We start from the raw sequence: 11082 nt of genomic DNA, 5'->3' as shown, positions 1-11082 counted from the left end.
GATGTGAGCTCCGTTGCATCAGCGCGCTTAAATACTCTCCGCGGCGGCACGCGGAACTGATGATGTCAGCACCCCTTGGGCGCGTTCCAATCCCAGCGAGGGCACTTCAGCCCCGAGCTCGAGCGCGGAGCACCAGAACGCTCCGAAAGATCCGAAAATGGAACGTCGCGTTCTGTTTAGAACCTCCAGAGTTCTAGAACCGGAACGCTCAGGCGCGCAGCGTTCCACAATTCAGCCAGGCTCGAGCGCTCTACCTAGAACCCTAGAGCGCGTATGGGGACGCGCGCGCACACCGAAAGCAAGGCCTCCCCCTCCCAACCGAGGCTCCGCCCCTAGCAACCAAACTCCACAGCGCCGTCAAACCACAACAACAACAACATCTACAGCAACGGCAACAGCAGAGGAGCTCGAGCTAAAGGAGTTTCTGCTCGCGCCTCCCACGCGGTCGGGAATCCCATCACAGAAAGCGCGAGAGTTTTCCTGAAACCAAAAGAATGTAAACATGACTTTAAAGAGGCTCAGAGTTCGCACTGTAAACAGACAGACGGAGGATTATTATCGCTAATGTTTCTGTTTGCTCCGCAGTCTGACCGTCTGCGGGGGACGATCAGAATCATATGTGTGTGTGTATATATATATATATATATATATATGAGAATATATATGTATAAAAAAATTTGAAAAAAAGACATTTTTTTACTTTTACCCTTTGAATTGTGTTAAAATTTCATGAAGAACGGACTAAGTTGTTCAAAATCAATTGAAAATAAATTGTGTTAATAATTGTGTTAATAACAATGTTAATAATTAAAAGTTTTTCTTCTTTTGTAAAGTTACCAATTTTGAGGTACAGCGAGGTTTTCTGACAGCAAACACACACACACACACACACACACACACACACACACATACACGTATATACACACACATATATACACACACACACACACACACACACACACACACACACACACACATACACATATATACACACACATATATACACACACACACACACACACATACACATATATACACACACATATATACACACACACACACACATATACACATATATATATATATATATATATATATATATACACACACATATACATACACACACACATATAAACACACACACACACACATATATATATATATATATATATATATATATATATATATATATATATACATACGTGTATATATATATATATATATATATATATATATATATATATATATATATATATATATATATAATTTTATTTATATAGCACTTTTCATGCCAAAGTGCAGCTCAAAGTGCTTTACAGCCAGGTGATAAAACATAGTTATAGAAAAGATCATTAGTACTTAATTAGAATCAGAAGAAAATGAAGATTAAATTACAAGATAAAAACCACGAGACGTTCAGTTTTAGTTAAATGCTAATTTAAAGAGAGACGTTTTTAGGTGTTTATTAAAAGTGAGCACTGAGCTTGACTGTCTAATAAAAGAATTGAGTTCCTCAGTTTAGAAGCACAATAACTGAAAGAGTCTCTCCATGTCTTCTGTATTGTACAGAGGGTGTCTGTAGAAGGCCACTATCTGCAGATCTTAGATTGCGTGCCGGAACATAAACAGACAGACACTCTGTGATGTAAACAGGTGCTAGAGCTTTAAAGACTAGGAGCAGAACCTTGAAATCTATCCTGAAAGATAAAGGCAGCCAGTGCAGCTGTTTAAAAGCGGGACTGATCTGATCTCTCTGTTTTTGTTAGGATGCTGCTGTGTTTTGTACGAGTTGTAAGGGATGTGTAGTTTTCTTAGGAAGTCCAGCAAGAAGATCATTACAGTGATCAAGTCTGCTTGTAACAAATGCATGAACAAGTTTCTCTGCGTCGCTCTGAGATAGAAAAGGCCGAACTTTGGCGATATTTCTTAAATGATAAAAAGCTACTTTAGTGACCACGTTTACATGTGGGGTAAAACAGAGCTCAGAGTCTAAGATCACACCCAGGTTTCATACTTAAGGTTTGGTAGATGAAGCTAAAGAACCAAGTTTCTCATTTTTCTCTGAGTTTCTGTACCAACGATCAGTAATTCAGTTTTTTCATGATTTAATTGTAAAAAAATTTGCGATATCCACTGAAAAATATCTGACACACAGCTGGTTAGTTTGTCTACAGAGTCTTGATCTTCAGAAGGAATAGTAATGTATAACTGGGTGTCTCAGCATAGCTATGAAAATTTATACTATGTTTCCTAATAACATCACCTAGAGGTAGCATGTACAAAGAGAAAAGCAAAGGCCCTAAGACTGAACCTTGGGGGACCCCACAAAAAAACGGCAAATCGTTTTGATGAATGATTTCCAAGTGAAACCATGGACTGCCTATTACTTAAATATGATCTAAACCATTCTAAAACTGTGCCTGAGAGGCCGACCCAGTATTCAAGACGCTGGAGTAAAATCTTGTGGTATCAAAGGCTGCACTAAGATCTAATAAAACCAAAATAGAAGGATTTTGTGCTTCAGCGCTGAGCCTGAGGTCATTCATAAGGCGAATCAATGCTGTCTCCGTACTATGGTTAGAACGAAAACCTGACTGAAACTTCTCATATAAAATGTTTGATATTAGATACGTATTTAGTTGTTTAGACTTTACTTAGAAAAGGTAGGTTTGAAATATATATATATATATATATATATATATATATATATATATATATATATACATAAAATATATATATATATATATATATATATATGAAATATATATATATATATATATATATGTATGTGTATATATATATATATATATATATATATATATATATATATATACAGACCCATACAATACATGCACACATATATATACACACATTTCGCTGCTGTCAGAACAAAACCTCATAACAAAACAGTAACTTTACAGGAAAAGGAACAAACATACTTTACTGTTAATGTAAGTCAATGGAACCAGAATGTTTTCCAGGTCATTTTGAGTCGTTTCTTTTGGTCCATTCTTCATGAACTTTACACACATTGTAAAGAACAACAGGCATTTTCAAATTATGATAAAAACTCAAAATCACCAAAAATGGAGATACAAAGTTTTGCTCCAACAGCAGTGATGAATACATATTCACATACACATATATACAGACATATATAAAACCCTAAAACTGGACCCATCAGTACTGGACCAATGACCAGTGGAAGCAGCATGGTTCCAGTTTTCTGCTGCTGAAGGTTCCAGTGCTGTGAGGCCTTTCAATTAAGGTTCCGTTTAGATGAGGCAGAGGAGCCAGAACAATAACCACTGTTTATTCTTTAATTCACTGTAAGGGCATGCAGAGGTGGAGCTGCTGAGCGCTGGGCAGATCTTCTACCATATCAAAGTGAAGCGATCTCTACGTGACATTAATCATTCTCAGCCTGAGCGTTTCAGCTCTGAGGACTCCTCCTGTACACGTCTCCTGAATGCGGCCTCTGTTTGTAGAGGTCCGGCTTTGTTTACTTTCAGTTTAGCGTAACCTTCACCACACAGCGCCTTTATCCTGCACAAAAATGTATAACTGTTGTTCTCACGCACTCACACACGCACACACACAGACAACTTCCTCTTCTGCGCCTCCAAAATAACCTCAGCAGACGTTAATCACACTTTATTAGAGTCACTGACTTTCATGCAGCTTCTGGAAGTTTCCCTTCGTCTGGCCTTCGACGTTGATCCAGAAAAAGAGAAATAGCAGCTTAATAAATAACAGAAACGTCTTGAGGCCGACTGGAGAGCTTAGTTTATACGTGCATAACACTGTTTTAGAGATCTTACGTTCCTTTGAAGCTGCAGTGAAACACACTGTCATTACACAACAATGCATTCAGTCCCTGTCCGTTTCACAATGTGTTGTGTTTGCTTACACACTAAAATTAGAAATAACACACACTCAGTGAAACACCGACACTGAAGGAGTATTGCAATGTATGAAAATGGCCAAAAATGTTTTTGTTAAATATACGTTTAAAATGTGTTTATCTGCATGTGTTATTATCTGTGTTGAGTTGAGTGTAATGAAGGTTCCAGATGTAACTAAACGTTCTGACTTCTGTGATCTGCACTGTACTTTACATTAACCATGTACGTCTGCAGTCAGACTCTCACACACAATGTATTTCACAAAAACAAGATATCAGATCATAACTGCATTTTCACAGAGTATCAATACCCACAACACTCGCTTCTGTCCTGTTAAAGGATCATTTGATCAGATTTAAAATGAAGATACTGGAACACAAATTCATCTCAGTGAAGAGCATCAGACAGGATTCTGGATATTTTCATACATTTTCAGATGGATTTGATAAACACATTTACACACAGTTATTTTTGTCTGTGTGTAATATTTCCACATACATTTAAAAAATCTATTTGGTTAATATGGTAAAATATTCTGAAATACATTTTAGTGTTTGGAATGTATTTTAAATATATATAAAAAATGTATGTCCATGTATTTTTCCACACATAAATCTAACGTGATGTCACTTCTTTGCTATTTCAAAGCCTTTCAGAACACCACACCTGAGAACCGACTGATCAAATACGGCCGTCAGGCGTCCAGACACCCAGGTGATCAATTATAAACTCACCAATCAGGTGTAAGAGCTATAAAAACTGTTCTACTTAGAAAACGTTCTGAATTTCAGTGCGAAATGCAGCTGTTGGAAATGCATGGAAGCACTGACTGATGTTTCAGTCTCATCTCCGGAGAATGTTTGAGAAGCTTGACATTATAACAATACAAGAACCCATTTTGTTGCTACATAGAACCCTTTTCAAAATGGTTCCATATAGAACCATCTACAGCACATTCTCCATCAATCTGAAGAACCCTTCCACGATGCAAAGAACCGTTTAATCATGGATGCTTTGAGTGCTTATGGTTCAATATAGAACCATTTGCTTTACTGAAGAACCCTTTAAGCTAAATTACATCCAGAAAATCAACATCAACATGCTGTTTGACTGGGACGCCAAAACGTCTGCACACAACTATGTCTGCCCTGTTAGTCCACCATCAGGACTGGTGCAGAATTACGGAGATGAGTTAACGATCTCCTGATGAGTTACCCTTAAGGGCTGGCTAACGTTAGCAATGAAAACTGCTCCACCAAACGAACGACGTCATTCATTGAAAAATGTAGTAAATACGTTAATAAAGGCTGTAAAAATGTGTGAATCCTCTTCTTATATATATGCAACTCCCACTGGATCGGCTACATAAGTGTGAATAGGGAGAGAACAGAGTTAGCTAGGTTAGCTTGTGTGTTAGCCAGCTAGCTGCCTTACCTCAGCGTGTTTATACGACGGCGCTACTGCTAATGTGTGTGTGTGTCGCATTAGCGCACAAAATGACTTCAAACAGGAATTCTGCTCTCTGTGATGTGCGTCTGATTTTATAACATCATATTTGTTCATTTATGATGGAGGAGCAGGAAAGGAATGCTAGCACACACGCTAATAATGTTAGCAGCAGCTACTTAGCAAACGCTTCGCAAAGTGATAGCAAAAGCAATCAACACATCAACATAGCATTTTAGCTTCTGTTCTGGTGCTTTTATAAAACGGTGGTCAACATAAAATGTGATAAAATACACACATTTTCAGAAAATAATTTAAGTTATTATTAATAATTAAGTTAATTATTAATAATAATCCTCATATATAATATAATATATAATCCTCTTTTATACTGCAGTTTTGCAGTTTTACAGTGAATCATACTGTAAGTGCTTTAATTCAAGCCTGTGATTTTAATGTTGGATTGTTTAGCATGTTTTCTATCTTTCAGCCTGTTGGCTATCTGACTATCTGTAAAACTATCTGTTTTGTAATGCTTGGTGACTTTATCTTCAGCGAGAAGAGTAAATAATTCACTACATTGTGTTGCTTTAGCAAAAATGTTAGCTCTAACTGCGAGTGTTAGCATAGTTAGTGGAGAATTTCCAACTGAAGACACAAACAGCTCAGGCTGAAATAAAAAAGCACCCATCAGAACTCACCGTTCATCTCAAAAAATGCATTTCAATCTGTTTTAATGATAGTTTGCTGTATACTGAGGGTGGTATATTGCTTTTTTCCAACACTGAGGGGAAGATTAGGCTCCTGAGCTGAAAGACTGACCTAAAAGGCCCTCGGCTGCAGGACTGGCCAGCTTGGGGAACTAAGTATTGGCGTGTTTGTGGTCTGACGGCATTAATAGACAATAGACTGATGATTAATCACTGGGTATTTCGCCATCGTTCTGAATGGACGGCAGACTCGAGTATTATTAGAACTTTTCTGCAACATTTATAACACAAATAAAGTTTTCCAGCATGTTTACCCTCAATGAAACATACTGGTCATGGAATGTAAGATGAATCTGGAACATGCAGATGAATTTTTGGCCTGAGAAGCTGGTGATGAATGGAAAAGTCGTCGTGCTGCCTGATGCTTCATGTGTTTAGACTCCATCTCGTTCCACTGCCAGAAATACAGCTCTGAAAAAGCTCCGGCTGACGGAAACTTCAGGATGGCGTCCAGACTGAGCATGAACTGCTTCACCTCACTGACCCTCACCTGAGTCTGCAGAGCGGACATTACAACATCCGTACGTGGGTCCACACTTCGGTTCCTCACTCCACACATAGGACTACATAACTTATATATAATACACACTTTTGGTTCTTCGGGGGTTCTTTAGTAAAGCCAATTGTTCTACATAGAACCTTTTTGAATTTTGTTCTATATAGCAAAAAAATGGGTTCTGCTGTAATTACAATGACAAGCTTGAATACAACAGAGCAATCCCTCTTGGTGCTAAATAGAACCATATACAACACGTTCTCCTTCAGTCTGAAGAACCATTTCACCATGCAGAGAACCATGTATGCATGAAATGGTTCTATATAGAAGTCATGGTTCTACATAGAACTATTTCCTTTACTAAAGAACTTTTAAACAACCATCTTTTTACTCCTTTATAAAGAATCATCCTTAAGAATGTAGACACTGAATAATTCATAGTAGATACTGAATAATTCATAGTAGACACTAAATATTTCGTAGTAGACACTGAATAATTCATAGTAGATACTGAATAATTCATAGTAGACACTAAATATTTCGTAGTAGACACTGAATAATTCATAGTAGATACTGAATAATTCATAGTAGACACTGAATATTTTGTAGTAGATACTGGATAATTCATAGTAGATACTGAATAATTCATAGTAGATACTGAATAATTCATAGTGGACACTGAATAATTTATAGTAGATACTGAATAATTCATAGTAGACACTGAATAATTCATAGTAGACACTGAATAATTCATAGTGGATATTGGATATTTTGTAGTAGATATTGGATAATTCATAGTAGATACTGAATAATTCATAGTGGATACTGAATAATTCATAGTAGATACTGAATAATTCATAGTGGACACTGAATAATTCATAGTAGATACTGAATAATTCATAGTAGATACTGAATAATTCAGAGTAGATACTGAATAATTCATAGTAAACACTAAATAATTCATAGTAGTTACTGAATAATTCATAGTAAACACTAAATAATTCATAGTAGTTACTGAATAATTCATAGTAGACACTGAATATTTTGTAGTAGATACTGGATAATTCATAGTAGATACTGAATAATTCATAGTGGACACTGAATAATTCATAGTAGATACTGAATAATTCATAGTAGACACTGAATAATTCATAGTAGATACTGAATAATTCATAGTAGACACTGAATATTTTGTAGTAGATATTGGATATTTTGTAGTAGATATTGGATAATTCATAGTAGATACTGAATAATTCATAGTGGATACTGAATATTTTGTAGTAGATACTGAATAATTCATAGTGGATACTGAATATTTTGTAGTAGATACTGGATAATTTATAACAGATATTCAATAAGTGAGTTTTAAAGCAACAGTTCAGCCAAAATGTCATTAAAAATGGATAAAGGTCATAAACCATTTAAGCGCCTGTTTGAGATCTCTTAACAGGATTGAGACAGTTTTAAGTGAGTGTTAGTCTCACAGCTCTGGTGCTCTGGTGATGATATGTGGTTTGATGGACTGTGTTTTTAAATGCTGGGTGGAAACTGTAAGTTTTACTGTTAGTTTAGGGAACAGAGCTGTTTGACGGCGTTACAGTTAAGTGACTTTTCCACGCTAGTAAATTAAAAATCTCCCGGGCGGCTGGAGGGAAGTCACCGCACTTCAGGTCTGGAAATTTATGATCTGAACCGTAAAATATTCAAAGCAGGGCCTGCAGGGCTGCACGTGGCACTGACACTGCTGCTTTCGGCTTTCCTTATGTATTTATTTATTTATTTGTTTGTTTGTTTATTTGTTTATTTATATCTGGGGTGAAGAATGTGTAAGTATATGCAACACGTCAGCTGTGCGGTCAGCAAGTGGCAGTAGCTGAATGAATGAGGACACCACGCTTTAGTAGCTTTTCCAGGAACTGGACTCCAGGGACAGACAGGTGAGTAATAATCGGTGCGTAATCTGTGGGCAGATTATTAAAGAGTGGTCACCTCTTTAGACAAACACATGTTTATTATTTTTAATTCAGAAACTACAGTGTTACAGTGTGAAGGGACAGTGTGGTGATGTGTTGTGGGGATATACATGCGTTTAGTACGAAGTGTTTAATATTTAACCCCATAAAAAAGGCTTATTATTCAGTAACTACAGGGGCTTCAGTGTAAACTGGCTGAGCTATTCTTAGTTTATAGAGGTGTGTAATAAAACTTTGGGCCTGCAGGTGAACCCTGACCATTTAAAGTGTTAAAACCCTCTTTTAACCTATCAAACTGAAGGCTTATTATCTTAAGACTTATTATCTATTATCCACTATGAATTATTCACTGTTTGTTATGAATTATTCAGTGTTTTTTATGAATTATTCGGTATCTACTATGAATTATTCAGTATCTACTATGAATTATTCAGTGTTTGTTATGAATTATTCAGTATCTACTATGAATTATTCAGTGTCTACTATGAATTATTCAGTATCTACTATGAATTATATAATATCCACTATGAATTATTCAGTGTCTACTATGAATTATTCAGTATCTACTATGAATTATTCAGTGTCCACTATGAATTATTCAGTATCCACTGTGAATTATTCAGTACCTACTATGAATTATTCAGTACCTACTATGAATTATTCAGTATCCACTGTGAATTATTCAGTACCTACTATGAATTATTCAGTATCCACTGTGAATTATTCAGTACCTACTATGAATTATTCAGTATCCACTGTGAATTATTCAGTACCTACTATGAATTATTCAGTATCCACTGTGAATTATTCAGTACCTACTATGAATTATTCAGTATCCACTATGAATTATTCAGTATCCACTGTGAATTACTCAGTACCTACTATGAATTATTCAGTATCCACTATGAATTACTCAGTATCCACTGTGAATTATTCGGTATCCACTGTGAATTATTCAGTACCTACTATGAATTATTCAGTATCCACTGTGAATTACTCAGTATCCACTGTGAATTATTCAGTACCTACTATGAATTATTCAGTATCCACTGTGAATTACTCAGTATCCACTGTGAATTATTCAGTACCCACTGTGAATTATTCAGTACCTACTATGAATTACTCAGTATCCACTGTGAATTACTCAGTATCCACTGTGAATTACTCAGTATCCACTGTGAATTACTCAGTATCCACTGTGAATTATTCAGTACCTACTATGAATTACTCAGTATCCGCTGTGAATTACTCAGTATCCGCTGTGAATTACTCAGTATCTACTGTGAAACTAATGTGTAAGTTCTGTAGTTGTGATATTGAGGGACTGAAGTGTGGAACCTCATCAGAGACTTGCACAGTTTAACACTTTAAAAAGGTCTTAATACTCAGAACACATAGTTAAAAGCTCTTTTGCTCCAACACCGTTCAGGTGTTCAGTAGACACTTTTATTTTATTTTATTTTTATTTTTATTTATTCTCTTCCCCATATGCCTCTGTCTATTAGAGCTCCTTTTTCCTTTCTTCTCAGTGTGTTTATGTGCTGTATGTGTTTATATAAGCTACTCTGTATGTGTGCATGTGGAGCAACAATAAACTCACACAATCTTATCCAAACTACGATAACTAATCAGCAGGCTGAACTTTATATTCCACATTAGCTAATGGTCTACAGGTCACTGACCGGTGGGAATGACTCAGAATTCCTCCTGAGGAATTTTCCATGGAGGAAGTTTGTATAAGTGCAGCATGTAAACCACAGCAGCTCATTATTAAAATAACATTTATAAAATTTCCCCCATTTGATCAACTTCAAACAGAGCGGAACCCGTCACAAGGAACCGGAGCTTTATTAGAAACCGTATACAGTCATATGCAAACGCTGCATGCAAAAACACCCCCAGCCAAACACAACATGTCGGAGTGACAATACATTAACATCTCTACAGGGACACACTGTAAATTTGAGGGCGCTGTTTCTATTAATCTGCTCAGTTTAACGTGTCAGAAAAAAACTAAAACATAAAATATAAAAAATAAAAAACTTTTATTTAAACTTTCGTACAGGTGTCGTTTTTATGTTAAGTTCAGCAAATAAATATCATTTGACCAGCGTGCCCAAACTTTTGCATCTGACTGTTTGTGTTCACACTGCTGACTTTTGGGTTGCAGCACATTTTGGAATAGAACAGAATAAAATACAGCGCAATATAATGGAATAGAATAGAATAGAATAGAACACTATACTATACAATAGAACAGAATAGAATAGAATAGAATACTGTACAATAGAATAAAATAGAATACTGTACAATAGAATACAGTGGAACTCTAAACAATAGAATAGAATAGAATAGAATAGAACACTGTACAGCAAAATAGAATACAATACAACAGAATAGAATAAAATACTGTACAATTGAATAATATAGAATACCATGCAACAGAACAAAACAGGACAGGACAGAATAGAATAGAATAGAATAGAATAGAA

Source organism: Colossoma macropomum, unplaced genomic scaffold, assembly GCF_904425465.1.
Source record: "Colossoma macropomum unplaced genomic scaffold, Colossoma_macropomum, whole genome shotgun sequence".
Classification (NCBI taxonomy): Eukaryota; Metazoa; Chordata; class Actinopteri; order Characiformes; family Serrasalmidae; genus Colossoma; species Colossoma macropomum.
This window is presented reverse-complemented; position numbering follows the sequence as displayed.